The sequence below is a fragment of the Neomonachus schauinslandi genome, chromosome 13 (assembly GCF_002201575.2).
Source record: "Neomonachus schauinslandi chromosome 13, ASM220157v2, whole genome shotgun sequence".
Lineage (NCBI taxonomy): Eukaryota > Metazoa > Chordata > Mammalia > Carnivora > Phocidae > Neomonachus > Neomonachus schauinslandi.
The window spans coordinates 46,685,424-46,710,121 of record NC_058415.1 but is presented as its reverse complement, the minus strand read 5'-3'; the positions used below and the strand labels follow the sequence as shown (position 1 = coordinate 46,710,121).

The following is a 24,698-nucleotide window of genomic DNA, read 5'->3' as shown; positions in this document are numbered from 1 at the left end:
GGCCTCACAGATAATCCTGTGAGGTAGGCACAATAGTTATACCCATATTTAATGAGGAAGCTGAGGCACAAAAATGTTATGTAACTTTCCCCTTGTCAGAGAACAAAACAATAGTAGCATGAGGATCCACACCCCAGCAGCCAAACTCCAACGCCCATGCTTTCGCAAAGCAAGTTTCTGATTGCCTCTGGAAAATGGCAAGTTACTCAGGTGCCTGCCCATAAACAGGAACTGTTTAGTTTAATAGTTTTCATGAGATTTCCCAATCCATTTAAACAACCCTGTACTAAGCAGTTACTGTTATGAAAATGAACAAGATCTGCATATGCTAAGCAAACCCAAGCCACGGAGATCACATGAATTTCCTCCGTAGGTTCACTTCTTCGCTTACCTGTTGGATTGATCACACGCAACACCTGAGTTGGAATTACACTGAGAATTTTTGGCATGGCTGGAGCTAACTGGTGGTAAGTGTACTTAGGGGATTACATTTGATTATTACTATGACTTTTACTGGAAGTCTCTGACAATGAGATGAATAGTTGTTAGAAAGGAAAGGTAAAAAGAAAACTGTCAGCCCATGGAACAACTTGTCACTGGTTTGTTTCAGAGCCTAGAGTTCATAAACCTTCCCCTCCTAACTCCACAAAGGTCCTTCTCCTTCCAGAAAGTTCCTCTTCCCAAAGCCAAGACCCGATAAGGAATGAGGACAGAACAACAGGTGCCTTGTTGTCTCAAGTGGCTTATTGACATCGCTAAGATTTTTCAGACTGGGTAACACCCATTTAGCTCATTATGCCCCTCATAGTAATAATCTTCTTTAGGTACTTTCTCCCTGTTGAGAGGAAGTGAAGTAGGGTGGAGTGAGAAACATATGAGTCTCTCTTTGTGAGTCTCTCTCTCTTTCTCTGTCTCTCTTTCTCTCTCTCTCCCTATTTTCAAGTTTAATGCAGCTCAATTTACGTCACACAAGGGAGGATCCCATTATAGGAGCTAATTGTAGGTGGCTACAAGATACAACTGAAAGACAAAGGGGGATAAGGGCTTATAACAAGGCACCTAGGAGACCCCACCCTGGGTAATGCTTCCCTGTGTTAGAACCATCTGCCAAGGAGGCATGACAAATGGCACAGCCCTAGTTAGGGGTCAGAAGGTCTGGATCCCAGTGCCGCTCACCCTGTAATCTTGGGCAAGCTCCTTTTCTTGTTGAGGCTCCAGTTGCCTCACTCTTATAAGGGATAAATCCTCACCAGAGGGTTCAGTGGGAATTGATGAGATCTCATGCAGGCAGATATGCTCTAGGTCACTCTGGGGGCCTGTGTCTACGACGGTTGTGGGTTGATTTTTCAGAGTTCTGGCCTTGCTTCTCACTCTAACCAGAAGCTTGTCCTTGATTGTTGCACCTCTTCCCAAGCCCGGAAGAGGTAAAGATTTGACATTGCCTTGGGTGTGATCCCAGTCAGTCTTATTAATAAACATGACTTCCTGTTTCCCTACAGTGAGAAAAGAGGAGGGAAGCAAGGTCTGAGGAGAGTGGCGGGGGCCACACCAAATGAGGACCTCAGCAGGGACAATAAGAGCCTGCTCAAGCTGAGTCAGTCCCGTGTTTTTTCCTGTTAAATGATTCACATGCCAAGGCAAATCGGGCTGAGATGTGCAGACTCTTCTCTGCCTTTCATCAGCTTCCAAATGAGTTGGTGATTTTTGTTTTTGTTTTTCCTATCTCACTGCACTTTCCTTGGAAACATGACAGTGCCGTTTTCATTCCAGGTTGAGGTCCCTCCATCATTTCAATGTCCTGGGGTGGAGGGGTTGTCATATCCAAAAAACACTGTGCTCATACATGACTTTAAAACTACTTAAAGGGTCAATTTAAATGTTATTTGTATTTTTTAAACTTCTTGTGTTTTTTGACTCAAGTAGGTTAAATTATAAACAAAATTTCATAGCATATTATATATAATGAAGTTGGAGCTCTGTAAAAATCAAGCTCTAGATATACAAATTTCCTATATGTGTCTTAAAAGGCTTATTGTTGTATGAACAAGTGGTGGGGAGGGGCAGAGGGAGAGAGAAAGAGAGAAGCGGACTCCCTGCTAGGCAGGAAGCCTGATGCAGACTTGATCCCAGGATCCTGCATCGGGCTCCCTGCTCAGTGGGAAGCCTGCTTCTCCCTCTCCCAATCCTCCTGCTTGTGTTCCCTCTCTTGCTGTGTCTCTCTCTATCAAATAAATAAACAAAATCTTTAAATAAATAAATAAATAAACAAATAAATAAATACCATGATCTTTAAATCCTTTTAACACTGACAGCCACCATTTGTCCTCTCATATTTAAGTGAGGTCAAGTTTCATTGAGGCCCTTCTTCCATGTTTTGCTTAATCTCCATGCATATCCATAGCCATCATCTCCTTTTTAGCCAAGTTATTCAGGAAGAGATGGTTTTACTATTTGGTTAAATCTGGACATTCCCCAGCTTAAGACCCTCTAGTAACTTCTGATTATAGTTAGAATATTAGCCAAACTCCTTTTCATGACCTATAGATCCCCATATGGCTTATTCCCTGCCTTTCTCTCCAACCAATCTCTCCCTCCTCCACTGTGGCCCACATACTGGCTTTCTCTCTGTTCCTCAAAAGGGCCAGGCTGTCTCAGGTTCTTTGCACTTGCCATTGCTACTTCCTGAAAGAGTCTTCCCTCATTTTCATCTGACTGCCTCCTTCTCCCTATTTAGTTCTAAGGTCAAATGTCATTTCCTCATAGAAGCCATCAATGTTTCCCACACCAAACAGGTTGTAACTACTTTCCTGCTTTGTGTTCTCCCCAGCAGTTAAAGCACGACTGGAATGCTTTAATTTGTTTCCTTATTTATTAGTTTTTGTCAATATTCATTTTCTGTCAGGTCTGCTATACTTCAGGAGAAGAAAGCCTTTATCTGTCTTGTTCACTGCTTTATCACAGTGTCCAGAACAGCTCTCGACACATAGGCGGCACTCAATAAATACGGTTGAAGGAAGAAACCCTGGCTCATCTCCATACCTACTTAAAGCTCATCTCCATTTATCATGGGGAGTTCTGGTTGCCTTGAGTCTTATTACACATTGGGTAATCCAGTCTGAATTATCAATTACAACGATATCCTCAGACAGTTGTCACAACAGTAAAAAGCTGGTAATGTCCAATGTCATTCCATCCAATTTTGGAAAGAGACAAAAGAGCTAAGAGAATGTTGATGACACACTCTAATTTCTCAGGTAGTTCTTTTCAAACTTTTCCAACAAAACACAACTAATAGTCTAGAATAGCGAATAATAACATTTAGAAGGGGATCAGACCAGGAGTATAAAATGGCCCCCAAGGACAATATATCTTTGAAGTCATACATTATGTTTTTAAAATCCAGATGAGGGCGCCTGGGTGGCTCAGTCGGTTAAACATCTGCCTTCAGCTCAGGTCATGATCCCAGGGTCCTGGGATCGAGTCCTACATCGGGTTCCCTGCTCTGCAGGGAGCCTGCTTCTCCCTCTGCCTCTGCCTCTGCCTCTCTCTCTCTCTCTCTATCTCTCATGAATAAATAAATAAAATCTTTTAAAATAAAATAAAATCCAGATGAATTTTGCATTCTAATAATCACATATCTGGGTTTGATTTAGCATAGAAGAAATTTCCCCTCAAATTGTTGGAAAAAATATGCCCTCCAAGAGGATGTGTCCTATTTACTCTGGAAAACCACTGAGAATCCCCAGGTACATATGATCCAAGCTGATAATCATCTAGAAATAATTCTGGAGGAGCCTTGAAGGGAGAACAGCCCTTACCTATCCTTTGTTATCCTCACCCCATCTTCACCCCAGCGTGGAGGAACTCAGGAATAAAGAAACCAAAGTGAACCTTGAGTCCTAAGAGGTGTCAAGTTTTGAGAAGGAAAGAGACTAAAAGTTATATCTTTCTGCATCCCTCTCTTTTCAGACATCGCTTTTAAAGTATTTCACAGCTCTCTTTCTTTCCATGTGCTTGGTGAGATGAGAGGGACAAGCTCTCCTTGCTCTTGGGAGGAGAGAGCCTAGAGTGAGCATATAATGCACTTTTCCCAGGACCATCCTGGTTATGACTATGTTGTCATGGCAGTATTATTCATGCTCCCTTTCCATTTGTATAGTATATGGTCACTCCAAGGAATGTCTTCCCCACTCTCCCTCCCACTTAAAAGAAAAAGCAGGAACCACTCTAAAGGAGTCATAAACAACATGATGTAAATCTTCTTCCAGTCCAACATCAACCCACTAAGAAAAAGGAGTCCTTGTGACTCAGATGAGTTGTCCATTTGATCCTTTGAGAAAAATCACAAAAGCATTTGGGGTCCAAACCTTGGTTTTAGCAATAACATTTTCTTTGTCTAATACATTTCTGCAGTTAGAAATTGGTCATTACTATGGGCTGTTCAGTGAGGATTGGAGAATCAGGATCCAAGCCATCATGCATACATTACAATAATAATATTTATAGGAAGAAGACAAAAGAAACAACTAGGATGGTAAGGGTGAATTGAGTTAATTAGTAAAAGCATTTTAAAATAAAATAAAATGTGATGAACAGAAAGTATGCAGTCAGAGATGCCACATGAATTTGAATAATCAGCCCTTTCAATGACCTGGCATTTGAAGGCATAAAAAAGAAGACCATTATCCCATGAATGTACCAAAAAAGATTGCTGGGATAGTAATTATGGTGGCCACTGTGGGAAGCAGAATAGACCAATGGTCCCAGCTGCTGCCCTCTGAAATCCATCACCACATTTGCTCTGAGTCCATGTTTTCTGTGGCGGATCCCAGCCATGACTAAGCAGAGCATGGCCACTTAAGGCAGGCCTGTTCCTGAAAGACGCAGGACTCCTCTAATGGGCAGCATCAGTTTGAGGACTCCAAATTAGCCTTGCCAAAACTTCCTCAGAATTGAAATCTGAAGGAAAAAAAAATTTTTAAGATATTATTTATTTATTTTAGAGAAAGAGAGAGTGGGGCTGAGGGGGCGTGCAGAGAGAGGGAGAGAGAGAGTCTCAAGCAGAGTCCCTGTTCAGCACGACCCTGAGATCATGACCTGAGCTGAAATCAAGAGTCAGATGCATTACCGACTGAGCCACCCAGGCGACCCCAGAATTGAAATCTTAAGGCATTTCTTCCTTGCCTTCTTTCCCTCTCTCCTTCACAGGGATCAGTCCTGCATAGTGGTCTGACAGCTCTCCCAGCCTCCTCCAGCACCCTCCCCATTTTTCTCCCACAAGGTTTTCCTCAACAAATTTCTCACATGTCTATTCTCATCATGGCATCTGCTTCTCAGAAGACCTGAACTAACACAGTGATCCAGGTAGGGATCTACTTGAGGGACAGGAAGAATTAGGCCATTTGATGCATTTAGGCTAATTTGATCTAATAGTAAGAGGAAGGGTAATGGGTGATGATAAAAGAAGTTCGAAGAGTTTAAGACTTAAAAGGGAAGTTTCAGAGAATAAGTTGTGACAGAAGTGGTTACGATGGTGGGGGTGGAGGTGAGAATAGTCCGGGTCAGAAGTTATTCATTTGCATATTTGATGCTACATTAGGTCCAAAGGCCTGTATGAGATCTTTTTGATGTAGAACTCAGGAAATGTTGACAGCAATGTTTCTTGCACCTAGAAGAAGCCAATCTACAGTGAAAGAGAAGAAAGTCAACTCAGAGAGGGAAGCAGAAGCAAGAGCTGGAGAGAGATCCTGGAGGGAGTTTTTGACCCCTTATTTCAGCTTTTCAGGAAGTCCACCTGTACCCCTATAGTTCCCATAGTTTAATGGTTCAGCATTTCTCATTTTACCTAAACTAGTTCAAGATGGGTTTAGTCACTTGTAACCAACAGAGATGTGACTCACACAACAGAGAAATTTCACTTTGTTTTCCCATAAAAATATCTATCATTGTATAGTATAAAAATACCCAAGGCCACATTGTTCATAACAGCAAAAATAAGTAAAATGAAAACAACCCAAACATCTACCAATGGTAGAATAAATTATAGCAAAGTCATGCAATGGAATATTATAAACTATGTAATGTATAAACTACACAAACTACATATACTACATAAACTACAGCTAAACATGTCAATAATGATAAATCTCAAAATAAAATATTGGGAAACTAGTAAGTTCTAGAAGAACTCATACTATAAGATTCCATTCACATCAAGTTCAAATACAAGTATAACTAAACCATGTATTATCTAGAGATAATACAGAGATGGCAAAACTAAAGGAAAATAGGTAATGATTTACACAAAATTTAGGATAGTGGCTGCTTCCAGAGGTGGGGGGGGGGGGTGTGACTGGAGAGGACACACAAAGACATCTAAGGACTGAGAAAGTTGAATTTCTTAAACTGAGAGGTGTTTATTATATAGGATGTTTCCTAATTCCATGCATATATATATTGAATTCACTTATATACGATAATTTTAAAACAAAAATAATTATTATAATAACTAACTACCACATTTTGAGATGATTAAACAGATGTTTAACAACAGGGTCCAGCATATAGTAAGCTCTTAAGAAATGATATGAGCCATAATACTAATATTATCACATGAAGATAATTGTACCACTTAGAAGAAGAAAATACCAAAAAGTATGTCTTTATCTGTGTACACCATATAGTCCAAGATGCCTGAAAATCTGTTAGAACTTAGAGATTGGAACTTCGTGGTTTTCAATCTCCACTCACCTAAGGGATGATACCAGAAGAGATTCTCAGATTCACAGCCACAGACAAGAATTTACTTGGTTAGTATCAGGCACCCAGTGGATAGCCATACTAATGAATCTAAGGTGTTAAGGTGTTTAGTTACCTGATATCACATAATTAGCCCAACATTTAAAGAAAAACAATTGATTAACATGGGCATCTTAGTAGAGAAAATAATAAACAATGGATCAAGTATCAGCTTCAAGCTATTCTACCTAGGGTCTATTCACAAAATAAGAGAATTGTGGAATTCATAAAGCACCCTGACCATCATCTCATTCAACTATTTAGTTTACAGCTGAAGAAGGAAAAGCTCGGGGAGGTTATTTGGACTCTTCAAGGTCAACAGTGACTTTGTGGTGGGGTCAGGACTAGTACAGAAGTTAGGATGGAAGCTGCAGAAAATGTCCTGCTATTGGGTGTTCACAGACCAATTAGAAGGGAAGATGGGACTAGAAGGGAAAGTGAGTGAGATCAGGTATGGAAAATTCAGCACTGGTTTTCCTTTCAAAGGAGTAGAGAAGCTGGAATCCTTTGAAGCTCCCCATGGATGTAGGCCTAACACACCACTTTCTGAGTGACACCTCTGAATGAACTCTTCTGGGGACAAATTCCTGGGAAGAAGATAGACTCAGTTAATTCTCATAGCAGAAAATATGTCATATGCAATTTCAGGGAAATTTCTATCTCAAGCTCATTCTCATCTCTATCACCTGCATCTAATGCACTTGATGGGCTTACAATACAATACTTGCTCTTACGTGATTAGTTTTCTCTTGAGTCATGGTTATCCCAAGCCAATCACCAATCTAAGGCTAAGTTCACAATTATTCCTTCAATAAGTACTCCCGGGGATGAAGACTCTGTACTAGGCACTAGATATTTGATGCAAAGTGTTTAATCAAACTCCATTTACCCTGTCCAATCATGGGAGACAGTGACTTATTCAAAAAAAGAACGTATCAACCAGAAGTAACTGGATACAGACAATGCCCCTCAACCCTTTTGTCATAAGACAATTAAATGAAAGCTCATAAAGAACCTTTGCTTGCTTCGTAACTTTATCAGCTTGAGCCCAGCTGATAGGGAAAGTAGGTCTTATGGCTGAACTCTTGAACCAGGAAAGGATCAGTCCAAAGTTTCTGTCAGGTGACGTGACCTACAAAAAATATTTCCACTCCTTGGCTTATCTTTATGACCGACAAATGATTGCCTCTTATTTGCTCTATATGCTGGAAAATGTGGCTAAATTGCAGAAGCTGTCCCAAACAAGAAGGTTCCTTCTGGGGAAAAAAAAATATTCATCCCCTAAAGCAAGGTTTAATTAATGAAAATGTAGCCTAGATTATCAAACTATGCCTTTTGGGGGGGGGAGGGTCTGATGTTTAATGGTTTGGGAGCTTTTTGAACAAGCAAAAACACCTCTAAAAAGAAACCAGACCCCTCTCTAACTTTTATATCATAACTTGTTGCCACTCCGCAGTGTTTGTAGCAGCTCATAACAAGAAAGTATGACCTCATCCGTTACTCACTCACTACCATCCACCAATTTAATGAGTTTCACTGGAAATTCCCATTTTAGGAGAAATTTCTAAATTATAAAATAACTCTTTTTTGTTACTTATCAATGAAAAACTTGAATTGTAATCAAAGTATAGTGGATAATTTCTCTAAAGGAGTAAGTCAGTAGACAAAGCCAAGTGTAAGCCTCCCTGTTTATTAAAGGGAGCTAGATCTAAGATCCTAACACGGCACTGTGACCAAACTACGTGAGCATCCAGTGACCTTATGCATTGGCATAACTTAACCAGCTTCTAACTTCAGAGACTGACAGCAAAAGGTGAAGTTAATGACTGTCTACTGAATGACCAAGCAATGAGCACAGAGTCCAAACAACTAGAATGATACCCTCTTCTCAAGTGATTTATTGTCTGAAACACTGAGTTAAATGGAGCACCCGCTATATCTAAAGGCAACGGTCAGTGGACAAAAGCTGTTTGATCAAATGTCAACCTCCATAGTCCATTGGGAGAGGCAGGAATTTACTCAAAATGTAGTATCAGATTAAAGTTATTTTTCAAAAATTAACCCTTTTCTAAAGAAAACAGAGAAGGAAAGAGATAGAAAGCACAAACAAATAAATAACAGTAAATACATCCATCAGACAAGGTCACGGCCATTTTTTTTAATCTCAGAAATTATTCCAGTTTAGACAAAATAATTTGAAAAGATAAATATTTTCATAGTCAGAAAAACTAAGTTTGGGGGGTTGTCTGTTGCTTTAGTTTTGCTTGTTTTAGTTAACTTTCCTATCAAGGGCCAGTTAGTGCCTCTGACCTTGACCCGGCAATAGATTCGAGTGCCTCATCAGAGATACGGAATGCTGTATCTCATGACATCTCATTCTTTCTCTGTCCTTTAAAGCACATACTGCCCCCCCCCCAAGGAACTTTACCATGAAACTAAATGACACAATTAATAAGGACCTCAGACGGAGACCCTCCCTCCCCAGGCTGCCTGAAGACCCTATCTAAGCCCCCGTCGGTCATCCTTTACAAGAACCAACAAACTGTATGTGTAGTTCCAGTGCTGGGTGGAGGAAACAAGGACAGCAGAAAGCAGCCTTAGATCATCCTCCCAAGGTCCCTGATGTGGAAGGAACAATCACCGAGCACACACAAACGATCATTGTCATCCCCGGTACGAGGGCTTGGGGTATGGGAAAGGAAGGGCAACCCGGAATTTGAAAGCTACAATAGCAAGGTACGAGATCTGAGAGCTTCAAGAGGAGTCTGTTTTGTTTGTTTTTAGTCTAGACTGAGAGTGCAAGGGCTTAGGAAATATGCGTTAAGTTAGAAGACACCCTGGGGTTGTTTTCTTTCTCCACTCGGAGCCCTGAGTAATACTGCGCATGCTGGTGCCTGCACCAGAGCTGACTAAAGGCTGTAGGAGCCCCCGCCCTTTCTCTCCACATCCAATCAGGAACCAAGGATGATTGCCACTTGCTCCTTTGGACCTCCTCCACCTTTCCCACACTACCTGTGTCTGCAATACATCAGCTATCTCAATATTTCTCACCTGGATTAGAGCCCCTGATCCATATGCCATACTGCTTTCGAAAGAACAGGTTTAAGACTGCCCAATTTAAAAAATTCTTTAGTGGCTTCCAATAGCCTTCAGGTTAAAATCCAAACTGTCTTAGTATACAGGTTCTGGTAAGACAATTCCCTTGGTTCATATCCTGTCATTGCTATTTACCAATCTGGGAAAGTTTCTGAACCTCTTTGATCCTCGGTTTCATCATCTATAAAATAGGGTAACGACCATCATTCTTCATAGGTTTGTTGTTAAGATCAATGAGATACCCCTTTCAAAGAGCTTAGCACTGCCTAGTTTTCAGTAACTTTTGGCTATCATGGCTATTGTTACTTTACCAACTTACTATTAGCTACAATAGCCCTCCCCACCATGGCCCCTTCCTCCTCTCCAGTTATGTATCTTGCTACTAGCTCATTGGTAACCACAGGTTTTGTATCTGAAGGACCCACTTTATGCCAGAACCCAATGCCAAAGGATTTACATATATTCTTTAATCATTCACAACTCCACGTGATCATTACTAGCATGCTCATGTTACAGATAAGGAAATTGAGACTCAAAAAAGTTAAGGAGTGCCTGCGTGGCTCAGTGGGTTAAGTGTCTGACTCTTGATTTTGGATCAGATCATGATCTCAGGATCATGAGATGGACCTGGGAGTTTGACTCCATGCTCAGCATGGAGTCTGCTTGAAATTCTCTCCCTCTCCCTCTGCCCCTCCCCCACTGGTGCATGTGCACACACTCTCTCTCAAATAAATAAATTAAATAAATCTTTAAAAAAAAGAAAGAAAGAAAAGTTAAGCAACTTGGCCAAAGTAACCCAGCTACGAAGCAGGAGCCCATAGTTGAAATCAAAGTCCATCATACTCCAAATCTGTTTTGTTTTGTTTTGTTTTTAATGACTACACTCTGCTGCGTGTATCCCACCTTATTTCCCCCAAATTACTGGAATAGTATTTCTGGTCCTACATGCTTTTCCAGAACCTCACCACTTCTCCATCAAGAGGTGGAATCTATGTCATCTCCCCTTGAACGGGGGCAGCACCTTGGATTGCCTCAACTAACTGAGTCTGGCACAAGTCAAGCTATGTGATTTCCGAGGCTAGCTCATAAAAAGAAATGAAGCTTCTGTCTGGCAATCTCTTCTAGAGCGTGCCCCTCTGGAGGCCTAAGCTGCCATTAAGAAGGTCAGCTACCAGCAGCTGGAGCCCCAGCCGCCAGCCATATTTCAAGCATCTCCAGCAGTTGCTGCATGGAATAGAAAGGAGCTGTCCTCACCAAGCCCCGCCCAAATCGCAGATTTGTGAATTAAAGACATGGTCGTGATTATTGACGCCACTGAGTTTTGGAGTGCTTCGTTATGCCCTAATAGAAAACCAGATCAGCCACGGAAACCTCCAACGCTGTTTAATCACTTTCATTTCCCCTGACAACACACCTCTCACGGCCCTTGCACAAGTGATCGCTTTTGCCTACAAATCACCACCAGCCCACAATGCCCCAGCACACACACACACACACACACACACCCCCTCATTTAAAGAGTGACTTGGCGGGCGCCTGGGTGGCTCAGTTGGTTAAGAGACTGCCTTCGGCTCAGGTCATGATCCTGGAGTCCCAGGATCGAGTCCTGCATCGGGCTCCCTGCTCGGCAGGGAGTCTGCTTCTCCCTCTGACCCTCCCCCCTCTCATGTGTTCTCTCTCTTTCTCTCTCTCAAATAAATAAATAAAATCTTTAAAAAAAAAAAAAAAGAGTGACTTGGCTTTCAAGAGTCATTGTAGGTGTTGTAGTTTTAGTCATCTTTCCCAAAGTTGGAAGTGAGTGGTTAAGGACACAAACTTCTAGTCAAAATGTCTAGGCTTAAACTTTTTTGTTCACTGCTTCCAAGCTGTAAGACTTAATCTCTCCAAACCTGTTTCTACAAAAGGGAGTGATAACCAAACCCCTATCTTGGTATTACAGGGATTCGTTTATAGCTCCTAGCAAAGTTCCTAGTATTTAATAAGAGTTCAATACATGTTGCTGTAATTAGAGCATTAATCATACTTCATTGCAATTATCTATTTTTTTTTGTTTCCTCTTCTGAACAAGAACAGTGTATGCTCAATGCCTTGGCACCTAAGATATGCAAAAACATTTTTGCTAAATACAGAAACAAATAAATGAATAAAGAAGAAAACAAAGGAAGGAGGAAATGAACAGGTATGTATAATCTAGCCTCCTTTCAATTCCTCAGATCTAGCGTGTAAGAGGGTTAAAGTGAGGGGTGCCTGGGTGGCTCAGTCGTTAAGCATCTGCCTTCAGCTCAGGTCATGATCTCAGGGTCCTGGGATCGCCCCCACCGGACTCCCTGCTTGGCGGGAAGTCTGCTTCTCCCTCTGCCTCTGCCCCTCCCCACTGCTTGTGCTCTCTCTCAAATAAATAAGCTTTTAAAATCTTTAAAAAAAAAAAAAAGAGGCGTAAAATGACAAGAGATCTCCAGCCCTATAGGAATCAGTCTGGGCACTGGCTGCATGCTCTTCTTCATGTCGGGACCAATTCTCTTTTCCCAGTGGCAGGTAGTACCACAGCCATTATTTCTGAGACTCCCTCCTACCCAAAGCCATGTAGAGAGCATCCTCCCTTGGCCAGGTGAACCTTTTTGCTTCTGACACTCCAAACGAGATGCCAGGACTATAAGGAAAACCAGCACCAAAATCTCAGATGGCCTCCAACTGCAGATTCTCTTTCCTCCTCTATTTTATAGCCTGCCATCAAGATGCCAAGTCAAACCCAGTTAATCTTTTACAGTGTCAGTCCCCTTTATGGACTCCATGATATGACAATGCCATATGGTGGCAATACTCTAGAAGGGACTCTGCTCTTACCTGACAAGCAGGTTTATGCTGTACTTAGCAAATAAGTCCCTCTTGCCTCATGCGTGATATCTCCCCACTGATTCCTGCTCAACCTAGTGAAATTGAGAGAAATTACTAAACAGCAACACAGCTTTCATTAATAAGGTGAGAAGTCTACCCTTAATTTTCGTTTTTACTGTAGAATTTACATATATGTATACTTACACATGCAAGTATCATTATAGCAGCTAACAATCTGTGGATATGGTGGCTCAGCTCCACCAATGGCTGTTGGAACTCAACGCTATCCCACAATACCAATGTCATTCTGGAGCACCTTAATTTCAATATCCAGAAAACCCCAATGCCCCGGGGGAGTCCTTCAGTATGCCCTCCTGCCTCAGCATACGAGTGAAAGTTTAAATATTTATTAAATGAGTAAAATTCAGGGTGTTGGCTGTCTATAGCCATAAATTGCTTTAAAAGCAAAGGCGGACTTTGTCTCATTGTTATTACTGCAGATTCTAAGCTTTTTATAAGTTTAAACATTTCTGCATTCTTTCTCCGGAAGGAGCTCTCTCAAGTCTGCTGAAAGTTACAAAGATTTCTGAAGTCTGCTGAAAGCTGAAGATTTCTGAGGCGTGGCACCACATTCTCTGATTGGGCCGCTGCTCTCGAAAGATAGGGGCCTTTTGCTGTTGACTCACCAGAGGGCAGCAGCTTTGCAGCTTGATGTCAGCACGCAAGAATGTCAGACACTTCTCGCCAGCCACCTCCCACCCAACCCCCAGGAGTGGCCCAGAATTAAGCAAAGCTCTTTGGGTTAGCCTCTGCCCAGCCTCCTGGTTGGGCTTCTCGCTGCCCTGGTTACCATGCTCCAGCAAAGAAAATCCCCACTACCTCTCGGCAGGGGAACAATAAACTTTTCCAGCTATGTGTCTCTGGGGATACCGATGTAATTGCCTGATTAAGGTTTAGATATTTGGGGGATTGGGTATAGTTGGGGGATTGGGTATGGTTTTCTGCATGCTCCTCTTCAACACACACACACACACACACACACACACACACACACACATACACACAGGTCTTCTCTAGAAGGAAAACAGCACATATACAGAAAGAAACCTGCAAACAGGCACTAGCAAAATTTCTAGATTCTAAATGGATTATGTGTTGTTTGTACTCCTGGTATTCGAGCTATATCTGTTTCCCCTACATTTCTGACTGTCTCAACTGAAGCCTCAGATCTAGCTCTAGCCTAGCTTGGACTATCCCCGAGGTCCTCTCTGCCCTAACAGTCTATGTTTGCATGAAATTAAACAACTAAGAGCTTTCTGAGAGGAATAACTTCTTGAGGATACTCATGAGACCCAGCCGGTTGTCTGCCCACAGTGGGTAGTCCTAGTTCCATGAGTACCTATTTTTATATGTCACCTACTTTCACATCTCATCTCCCCTTTAAGAGAGGAGAGTCTTGGGCGCCTGGGTGGCTCAGTTGGTTAAGCGACTGCCTTCGGCTCAGGTCATGATCCTGGAGTCCCGGGATCGAGTCCCGCATCGGGCTCCCTGCTCAGCAGGGGGTCTGCTTCTCCCTCTGCCCTCTTCCCTCTCGTGCTCTCTGTCTCTCATTCTCTCTCTCTCAAATAAATAAATAAAATCTTTAAAAAAACAAAAAGAGAGGAGAGTCTTAGTCCTGTGTTAATTAAAATGTTCATATTTTTTTGCATTTTTGCAATGGGTCTTGTGGTTTGGGGCAACTGAAAGCAGTCAACAGATAGTAGACTGTATACCCACTTAAGGTAATCATGGCTAAGATCAAGCAAGCAGTTAAGCCAAGGTGAAACTGATGGATCACAGAAACTAAGTCTGCCCAATTCCACTTGCTAAAGTGTGGAGATCCCAGAGCTTACGGCTCTTTGATTCCCTTGGTACACTAATAGTTGAGGAAAAACCACTCTCTGCGATCTTGCCCTCATTCTATTTCTTTAACCTGATGGATGGCATCAGCCTCCACTCCCCATTCTACTTGAATGTCCTTTAGGATTCTCCAATTTGCTTACTGTAGTGGGCTAAAGGGTGGTTCCCAAAAAGATATGTCCATGTCCTAATCCCCAGAACCTGGGAATGTGACCTTATTTGGAAAAAGTTAAGGATCTGGAGATGAGATCATTCTGGATGATCCAAGTGGGCCCTAAATCCAATGGCAAGTATCCTTATAAGAAACACAGAAGATGGGGTTCCTGGGTGGCTCAGTCAGTTAAGCCTCCGGCTCTTGGTTTTGGCACAGGTCTTGATCTCGGGGTCATAAGATTGAGCCCTGCATTGGGCTCCGTGCTCAGCATAGAGTCTGCTTGAAGATTCTCTCCTTCTGGCCCTCCCCCACCCTCACCCTCTCTCTCTCTCAAATAAATAAGTCTTATAAAAAAAGAAAGAAAGAAACACAGAGGAGAGACACGGGGGAGAAGAGGACAACACCATATAAAGATGGAGGCAGAAGTGGAGTCACAAGCCAAGGAACTCCTGGAGCCACCAAAAGCCAGAAGAAGTAAGAAATGGATTCTCCTTTAGAGCCTCTGTGGGGAGCAGAGCTCCTGCCAACATTTTGATTTTGGACTTCCTACCCCCAGAATTGTGAATACATTTTGGTTGTTTTAAAGCAACCGAGTTTGGGTAAGCAGCCATAGAAAACAAATACAGTTATAAACTCAAATGCCTTATAAGGATCATACAGGTAGTCAAATGAGCAAGCAGTCCAGGTAGGGAAATTGTGGTTTTAGCATCCCATTTAATTTTTCATTAACTAAAATTGATACTCTCAAAGGCAGTGAAATAACAAAGTACAAGCTGTCTTTAGCCAAAGTGAGAACAAATGTCCTGGCCAAAAGAAGTATCCATCACCCAGATCCACTTAATTGTTACCATATGAAAACATGAACCCAACATTACCACATCTTCCCATTTTTACTAGATTTTTACTTTAAATCTTGTGCATTTTATTTATTTTTTTTAAAGATTTTATTTATTTATTTGACAGAGAGAGACACAGCAAGGGAGGGAACATGAGCAGGGGGAGTGGGAGAGGGAGAAGCAGGCTTCCCGCTGAGCAGGGAGCCCGATGTGGGGCTCGATCCCAGGACCCTGGGACCATGACCTGAGCCGAAGGCAGACGCTTAACGACTGAGCCACTCGGGTGCCCCAAAATCTTGTGCATTTTAAGTGTTGGTTCAAAGACCAAATGGGCAAACTGCACACTGTGGGCCCAACCAAATGTGTTTGAGGACTGAAGTATGACCACAAGTGGCCAGTTGCAGGGAGCCCACTGACCCTTCTAACAGTATTTAAGGTAAGTACCACCGACAGTTCATGACAAAATCAAAAACAGGGCCTTGTTCTCCTCCTCAACCTGGTCTGGCAGCCCAGGTCACTTATATTCAAAATCATTCTCAACGTTGGTGTAGGCAGAGAGAAATATTCTGTTGAACCCTGAGATAGTATATCTCCTTCCTCCTTCTAGGCCTCTCCTCTTATGGTGGCTTAATTTGGACTGTGACCATTTAGAATCTAGAAGTCGTGTGTGTGTGTGTGTGTGTGTGTGTGTGTGTGTGTTTTGAAGAGTATTATGGATAGCTACTTTGCAGTGTGCTGCATGATTACTTTAGAAGGAAAAATAAAATAAAATTATTCACCAGGGAGAATTAAAATTCAAAAGCCATTTTTCTATGCTTATTTTATCCCAAAGCATTAAAATATATTTTACTAAAAGGATTGGAATTTAGGTCAGATAAAACTGAAGATATAAAATTGACACATAATATTGACACAGTCTCTGTATTTACTTTATTAAAAGTTGCTACTTCTGTGATCATTTATCAAATCTCTAGAGCTATTTTCCAATTTCAGACAGTAAGTGTCCTGCAGAGCATTATAAAGTAAGACATAGTTTCACTAGATTGAATTTTTCAGTCTATGACGGTGATTAGGAAGATCGTTATAAGCTTTGAAAGTGCTACAAGAATAAATTTGATGCAAAGATTTATATTGTAAGAATGAAATACTGATATATATTTATATTGGTTGAGTCCTTAGTAAGGAAAGAAAGTTATAATCGATTTTCATTATTCATCTCTGTGTTCCCATGGAAATACTCTAAAAATAAATAGGAGACTTTTGAAGGGTCCCTCTAAAAGATATAAGAATTTAAAAGATTTTCAGGAGCGCCTGGGTGGCTCAGTCATTAAGTGTATGCCTTCAGCTCAGGTCATGGTCCCAGGGTCCTGGGATTGAGCCTGACATCGGGCTCCCTGCTCAGTGGGAAGCCTGCTTCTCCCTCTCCCACTCCCCCTGCTTGTGTTCCCTTTCTCGCTGTGCCTCTCTCTGTCAAATAAATAAAATCTTTAAAAATAAATAAATAAGATTTTCAGAGATAGAAAGAGAAATGAGTTTCCTTACTGGTGGAGATTCCTTAGTCAAATTAAAGTTAAGGACACAACTCAATAAGAAGAAGACAACCCAATTTTAAAATGGGAAAAAGATTTCCACAGACATTTCACAAAAGAAGATGTATAAATGGTTTATGACATTGTGTTGAACGTCATGAGTCATTAGGGAAATGCACATCAAACCCATTATGAGGGAACACTTCACCCCCACTAGGATCAAGTCCATCAAAAAGACAGACAATGACAAGTGCTGGTAAGGATATGGAGAAGCAGGAACCCTCCTTCATATGTTTTTGATAAAGATGTACAGTGATACAACCACTTTGGGAAACAGTTTGACCATTTCTTGTAGAGTTAAATATTAATTTCCATACAACATAGCACTCCTACTCCTAGGTGTATATTGAAGAGAAATGAAAAAAATATTTCCACACAAAGACTTGAACATGAATGTTCATAACAGCATTATAATAGCCAATAATAATAGCCAAATAATAGCCAAAAAGTAGGAACAACTGAAATGTCCATTAACTGTTGAATGGATACACAAAATGTTGTATATCCATGCAATAGCATGTTATTTAACCATAAAAAAGAATGAAGTAGGGACGCCTGGGTGGCTCAGTCATTAAGCGTCTGCCTTCAGCTCAGGTCATGATCCCAGGGTCCTGGGATCGAGTCCCACGTCAGGCTCTCTGCTAGGCGAGGAGCCTGCTTCTCCCTCCCCCACACCCCCTGCTTGTGTTCCCTCTCTCGCTGTGTCTCTCTCTGTCAAATAAATAAATAAAATCTTAAAAAAAAAAGAATGAAATACTGATATATACAACTTTATAAACACGAAAAACATTATACTAAATGAAAAAAGCCAGACACAAAGCACCATATATTATATGATTTCATTTATATGAATTGTCCAAAAAAGATAAACTCATAAAAACAGAAAATTGATTAGTGGTTGCCTGTGGCTGGGGTGAGGAGGGGAATAACTAAATGGGCATGAAGGATCTTACTGGGATGATGAAAATGCTCTAAAACTATTGTGGTTATGGTTACACAACTTAGTAAGTTTGTTAAAAGTCATCAGATTGTGCACTTAAAGTGGGTGAATTTATGGTGTGTAAGTTAAAGTTCAATAAAGTTGTTTTTAAAACATTAAGAGAAGAAATCATTAAGAGAAGAAAACCTGACACATAAAATATTCTCTTTTATCCTATTTACGTGTTTGTGCATATGTATGCACTTTTTAGCATTATGGTTTTTTCCCCTGAAATTGAGATGTATCTTACAATGAATTTTATGTCATAATTTAATTGGCGGCATTTTTTTTCTCTCTTAAGGGTTCCCAAATACCAGTGTGTCTTATAACTGATGGCATCTCAAATTAGATGAAATACAGTGGTCCAAGCAAGAGGTGCTCAGGGTCCTACCCAGTTCCTTGGCAGTGGGATGGTAAAGAGGGAAAAGATTTGAGTGATATTTAGATTCTGATATGTTATTGATTATTAAGTAAAAAAAAAAGAGAAATGTGTAGAACACTATGTATAATATGCTGCAAGTTGTGGGGGAAAAGGGTTGTGTGTGTGTGTGTGTGTGTGTTTTGGGGGTAGAATACACACACATACATATTTCTAGAGATGCATAAAGTGTTTCTAGAAAAACATACAAGAAACTGATAACAATGCTTGCTTCCAAGGAGAGGCATTTGGTGGCTGAGGGAAAATAGTGGAAGAAAAATTTTTCATTGTGTTCTATTTTGTACATGTTATATTTTGAACTGTTATGCACTTAAAATACATAAAATGATAAAAAAATAAGAGCTATTTGGTAGGAACGATTGACAAATTTGTTGACAAATTCATTGTAAGATACATCTCAATTTCAGGGGAAAAAACCATAATGCTAAAAAGTGCATACATATGCACAAACACGTAAATAATAAAATACGGTAACATTGTCCCAACAGGTCCTCCAACATCATCCCTGGCCCCTCTTCAATTCATCGTCTACTGCCAGAGTGATTTTTCTAAGCTCAAAGTTTAATCTTTTCATGCCTCTACTAAAAATCATTTATGGCTTCCCATTGCCACAGGATGAAGTCCAAATAACTCAGGGTGACAAGTGTCAGTGTTACAAGACCCTTCTCTTTGCTGGCATTATTTCTTTCCACGTGCTGTAGGCATGCCCAACTATTGACCCTTCCTCAAAAATGTAACGTCCTTTCAGACATGCTTTGGTACATCTTGTCCCCTCTTGCTTGGAATACACTTGACCCTTGCTGGGAGGACCTAGCTAAATACCACTTATCTTCTAAGACTCATCTCCGGGAAAACTGCCACGAACTTCCCCAGTTCAATGAAATGTCCTTTTCTGTCCTGCCGCCCTCCTTATGCTTGAGTCCATCCAAAGCACTCCCTGCCCAGTATCGGGCTTTGCTGTTCTCTTGCCTGTCTTTGTCACTCTGATTTTTCTCACATCACCAAGGATTGCCATGGTACCTCGTCCACGGCAGGTATTCAATAAATATTTATTGAATGGATGTGTACTTTGGCTCCTGGACATAATCAACACATCTGCAATCATGGAGGTGTGGTCAGCTTATTATAGGGGAAAGTACCCTGGATCTGAAGTCAGAGGATGCCGTGGCAGGCTCTGACACTTCCCACTCGCTGGTCTTAGTTTGGTCAGTTCATTTTTCTAAGACTTGGTTTCCTCATCTGAAACCATGAACAGTACTACTTGCCTAGAAGGGCCGGTGAAGGGATTGCCCTAAGGACGTCACTGGCATGGTGCTGGTGCTCTAAACTCAGCAGCTTCGATGACAGTGACTGGAAGATCCTACGCTGTTGGATGATTTTGTATACGCCAAAGCAAACACACCACTGACACATGCTGCAATACCAAATGGACTTTGTCTTCCTGCTCTTATTTTATATTATTTAAAATAAAAAGTCATGCCTCTTGAGAGACTTGAAAAGGTGATAGATACCATGTTTCAGAAATCCAGGTGACCAAAAAACACGTGGACCCAATTCATGCCCGGAGCATTACCCCAACCCCTGTAGGTAATCACCTGTAACAGCTTTTTTAACCCTCCCCATGCTTTATTTGTAAGACAAATACGAGCACAGCCAAATACACATTATATTCCCCTCCTTTTTACACAAAATGTGTCATGTTCTGCATATACTGTTTTGCAGATGGCTTTTTCCACTTAACATCTAAAGGGATTCTGTGACCCTGAAGAATTGTTTGCCCTGAAGAATTCCCATCAAGTAGACAAGTCGTGGAAAGAGGGATGCTTCTGGCATCACAGCTCTGAACTATAAGCAGAAGGTAAAAGCCCTGACTCACAGCCTCAACCACCAAGTAACTGCATGACTAACACAACAAACTATCTGCCTGCTATATCAGGCCACAGGCAAAAAAATTACAACCAGGCTGAAAGGGATACAAAGATCTTAGTATTATTTCCTTGAGATCCAAAGAATGCCACAAACAGCACCAACCCCTACTGTTTCCTACCTGTTCTTCATCACGGAAACGATATGCACCCCCCCCCCCCAGTGAGCCTTCACCTTGAAAAGAAAAGATTATTTTCAGAATTGTAAATAGCTTCCATTTGGGGGCTGTGCCTCGGGTTTGGAACAAGATCCACATTTTTATAAAGGCTCTGTCTGTTTAGAAACCAAGATCTGGTAGTACAAGGGGCTGGTTTGGGCTCTATAAATAGTTCTTATTCTTTCAGTTTTGTTGATTACATAATTATAAAATTACAAGTACAAGAATATTAAACATTTGGCAAAATGAGGATGTTAGAATAATAGACCTTCCTTTCCCTGGCAAGTTTAATTATGGCTCGGGTTGTCCATGTCCTCCCTGCCTTCTGATTTCTTTCTCAGGCATCCATCCCCTGAGTTGGTGACCTAAAGTCCCAAACTCTCATCCGAATGGCCCCCGTTTATCCACTCTGCTGCCCACTTCAAATCCCTGACTGCCCACTGTCCTCCCAGAAGGAGGGAGGGAAACATGGGCAGGGAAACAGGCTAGTTGGGAGAAGTCAGCACAGACAACAGATTCTCCATCTCATACCCAGTAAACCACGTCACTCTGATCCCATTTATCATGTATACACACCACAGGGAATTTAGCAGGAAGATTAAGAATGAGCTGGGAAGAGGACAGAAACCTCCTGATGTCTCAGAGGGAATTGTGTCTGACCCATAAGGCCAGCAGGTGGGAGCCTGGGTCGTCTCTCCACACTACAGACCACAAACACTGCAAATCCATCAGGCGAAGAAAAATAAGTGCACAAAGTTATGGGAGCCAGCTGCAAAGGCAACGAATCCAACACGCTGATATAGAAGGAGGGAGGCGGATTAGGACATTCAGGTGAAGCCCATTAGCAGTTGATTTCTCCACAAACCAAGAGGTATTGGCACAATATATTTACTATTGGTGCTGGAGCCAGAATAGGAGGAAAGTCTGAGGAATGAGCTGGAGATGGCCAGGTGGAGAAGGGCACAGGAAACAAGACACACAATCTAAGGCTCTAAGTCTGGAAATAACAAGGCATTTTAATACCTCTAGACAGTTCCATGTGATGGAGACAGAATACCAGGAAGACAAGTCCAGCATCATGGCAGAGACGAGATGAGGCTAGAGAGATGGCCAGCCAATGAAGGATTTTGTGAGGTCATGCTATGGATCTTGGATTTTCACGTGAAAGGCAATACTGGGAGCCACTGTAGGATTTTAAACAGAGAATAACGAGATTAAAGTCATGGGAAGGTCACTCATAGCATGTAGGTCATGGATTCGAGTGCTGCTTCCACGGCACCTACCGTACTATATTGTAATAGGCATTCATCTGTCCGCACTAAACTGTAACCTCAGTGAGAGCAGGGAGTATGTCTGCTTTCTCATTGTTATATCTCCAGATCCGGGTACAATGCCTAGCACACAGTTAGTCATGAGTTAATGAATGGATTGATGGACGGTGGGATCCAGTGTCATTCATCTTTCCGTCCCTGATGCTTACGTAGCGCTCAGCACAATGGAGCTAGTTGATAAAGGCCTGATGAATAAATGAATAAGTATGAACTTCTGCCTCTTTTTCCAGACTTCTCTCCCAATGTTCCCTAAGACTTGTGATCTTATAACAACAAAAATGTATCAGAATCAAAATCAGAAACGTTGCAATAACCTCTGTCTCCTTTTCATAAGCAAGAACTCAAAGCCCAGTGTCGTTCCCCCCCGCCCACATGTCTTTTTCCCTGATTACGATCATGGCCACCAACCACCACACACAAGGATTTCTTCCAACCCTGGCTACCGGCACTGTGTGCAAAAAGACGGGGTGTACAACTTACTCCTGCCAACTAGAATAGATGGAAAAAAAAAAAAACTAGAAACAACTGATTCTGGCAGTTTTCTCTAACAATAATCACTTTCCGTTTTGCCATCTAATTGCTGCTCTCAAGGTTTAATAACTATCAGTATTGTAGCTAATACTTGTAGAATGCTAGATTTATGTCAGGCACCATCCTAAGTGATTTGTATTACATACATATAGTCATTTAATCCCCATGAAACCCAGATGAAATTCATGCCATTATTATCTCTATTTTATAAATGAAGAAACAGAGGCACAGGGAATTGAGTCATTTGTCCATCACACATATTCCAAAACTAATATGTGGCAGAGTGGAGATTTTAACCTGTGCAGTCTGACTCTCGGCCTACAGCTGGGGTTTGCTGGACAGAAAGGGGGGGAGGAAGCAGACAATTTATCTGAGCCTTCCCACTATTAACAGTGACTATGGGTAAGTATGTAAACTTGCTGAGGCTCAGTGTTGATATCTATAATGTGAAGACAGAAATAGATACTTCACAGTTTGTTGAGAGTAGTAAATATAAACATGCATGTAAAATATCTAGTTTGACTGAAAGTCATTTCTCTCCTTCACCCAAGTAGTTCTCTATTTTTAGATTGTCACAGCCCTTTGAGAGCTGCCATCAGGAACCACACGGTTTACTTCCCAGCCCTGTCCTAAACCAGCTGTCAGCTGTGTGAACTGAAGCCCCTGTTTCCTCTACTGTAACCTAGCAATCATAAAACCCATTGTAAGATTAAGTGGGATCATGTTTGAAAGGCTACTAGCACAATGCCTGGCATATGGTAAGTGCTCAGTAAATGATAGCATCTATAACGATGGCGGGAATAAGGAAGAGGAGGGGATTATGAGGAATTAAGGCGATGATGTTTTCAGCTTGATTCTCCCTTCCCACCTAAAAAAAACCTGCCATCTGCCCTCCACGGCTGTAAGAAATAGAAAATTTTGTCACTGTTACTTCCTAAAGGGAGGGAAATTATTTGAATGCACCCCCCCCCACCCCATGGCTACACTCAAACACAATAGTCTCAACTTCTGGTGTATAAAATCATCTGGGACATTTATTAAAATTGCAGATAAGAGGGAACTACCCTCAAGTTCTGGTCAATAGGAAAGGGATGTGGCCCAGCTCTCACTCAGGTGATAGTGTTGGTAGCCCTGGGATTACACTAAAAAACACTGCCCTGGGATTAAATCAGCATATTTATTGCTTTGAGCCAAGATTATTTCTAAGAATCTAAATGGGACTTTTAGTGAGATTTAAGAGTGACTGTGGCTTTAAGGGGATTATTTGTTAGGAAATATTTATCACTGCTTACCAATGCAAAGCATTTGTTCAACCATGGCATGGTTTAATTTTTGAAAATAAAATAAATAAATAAACAGACACCCCTTTCACAAATACATGTGTACTTAAATACATGTGCGTATTAATCTCAGCAGTTTGAAGTATCCTTAAAAAAACTTCCAGTGTAGGGTCCGCCTGGGTGGCTCAGTCGGTTAAGCATCCAACTCCTGATTATGGATCAGGTCATGATCTCAGGGTTGTGAGATCAAGCCCCACGTGGAGCCCCCCCCACTCAGTGGGGAGTCTGCTCGGGATTCTCTCTCTTCCTCTCCCTCTGCCCTGCCCCTCCCCTGATCATGCATTTTCTCTCTCTCTCTCTCTGAAATAAATAAACCTTAAAAAAAAAAAAAGAACTTCCAGTCTATTTTCATTATCTCATACAACCTAGTCTTAAATTTCGTCCTGCTAGCCTATAAATGGTTTTGTCCAATATTTACCTACTGTTACAAGACGGATAATGAATTTGTGTTTTCTGTAACTTGGAAGGGGTTTTATTGTCTTTGTCAAACTTTGTTTTATTCGACTTTGTTTTATTCAAACTTTATTCCTCATACACTCATCAAGAATGTTTCAATGCATTTCACAAAGTTCACCTAGTGAAGAGTTCCAGTATCAGTAAAGACAATTTACTCATGGATAGTGTCACTTTCTGGATTAAGAAGTTGAGGGGAAGAGTTTACATGTCCACAGGCCACAAAGAAAGTCAACATGATGAATTGTCATCAAACTAATTCGGTGCCCAAATCACTAGACTTTAGTCAATCTTTGTTTGCTTTAAAGAAAAAGAACTCTTAAAGATAAACAAAT

General features: G+C 41.4%; 1 long non-coding RNA gene across 2 annotated transcripts; it reads left to right on the top strand.

Annotated features, from left to right (window-relative positions):
• The first annotated feature begins 386 nt into the window (after positions 1–386).
• LOC110572622 lies at positions 387–20,667 on the top strand. 2 transcript variants are annotated; one of them, XR_002479875.1, is made up of 3 exons: positions 387–467; positions 11,963–12,073; positions 20,348–20,667. It is a non-coding gene; the product is annotated as an uncharacterized LOC110572622 (long non-coding RNA). The 2 variants fall into 2 exon arrangements; XR_002479876.2 differs by lacking the exon at positions 20,348–20,667 and adding an exon at positions 15,126–15,203.
• The last annotated feature ends 4,031 nt before the right edge of the window (positions 20,668–24,698 follow it).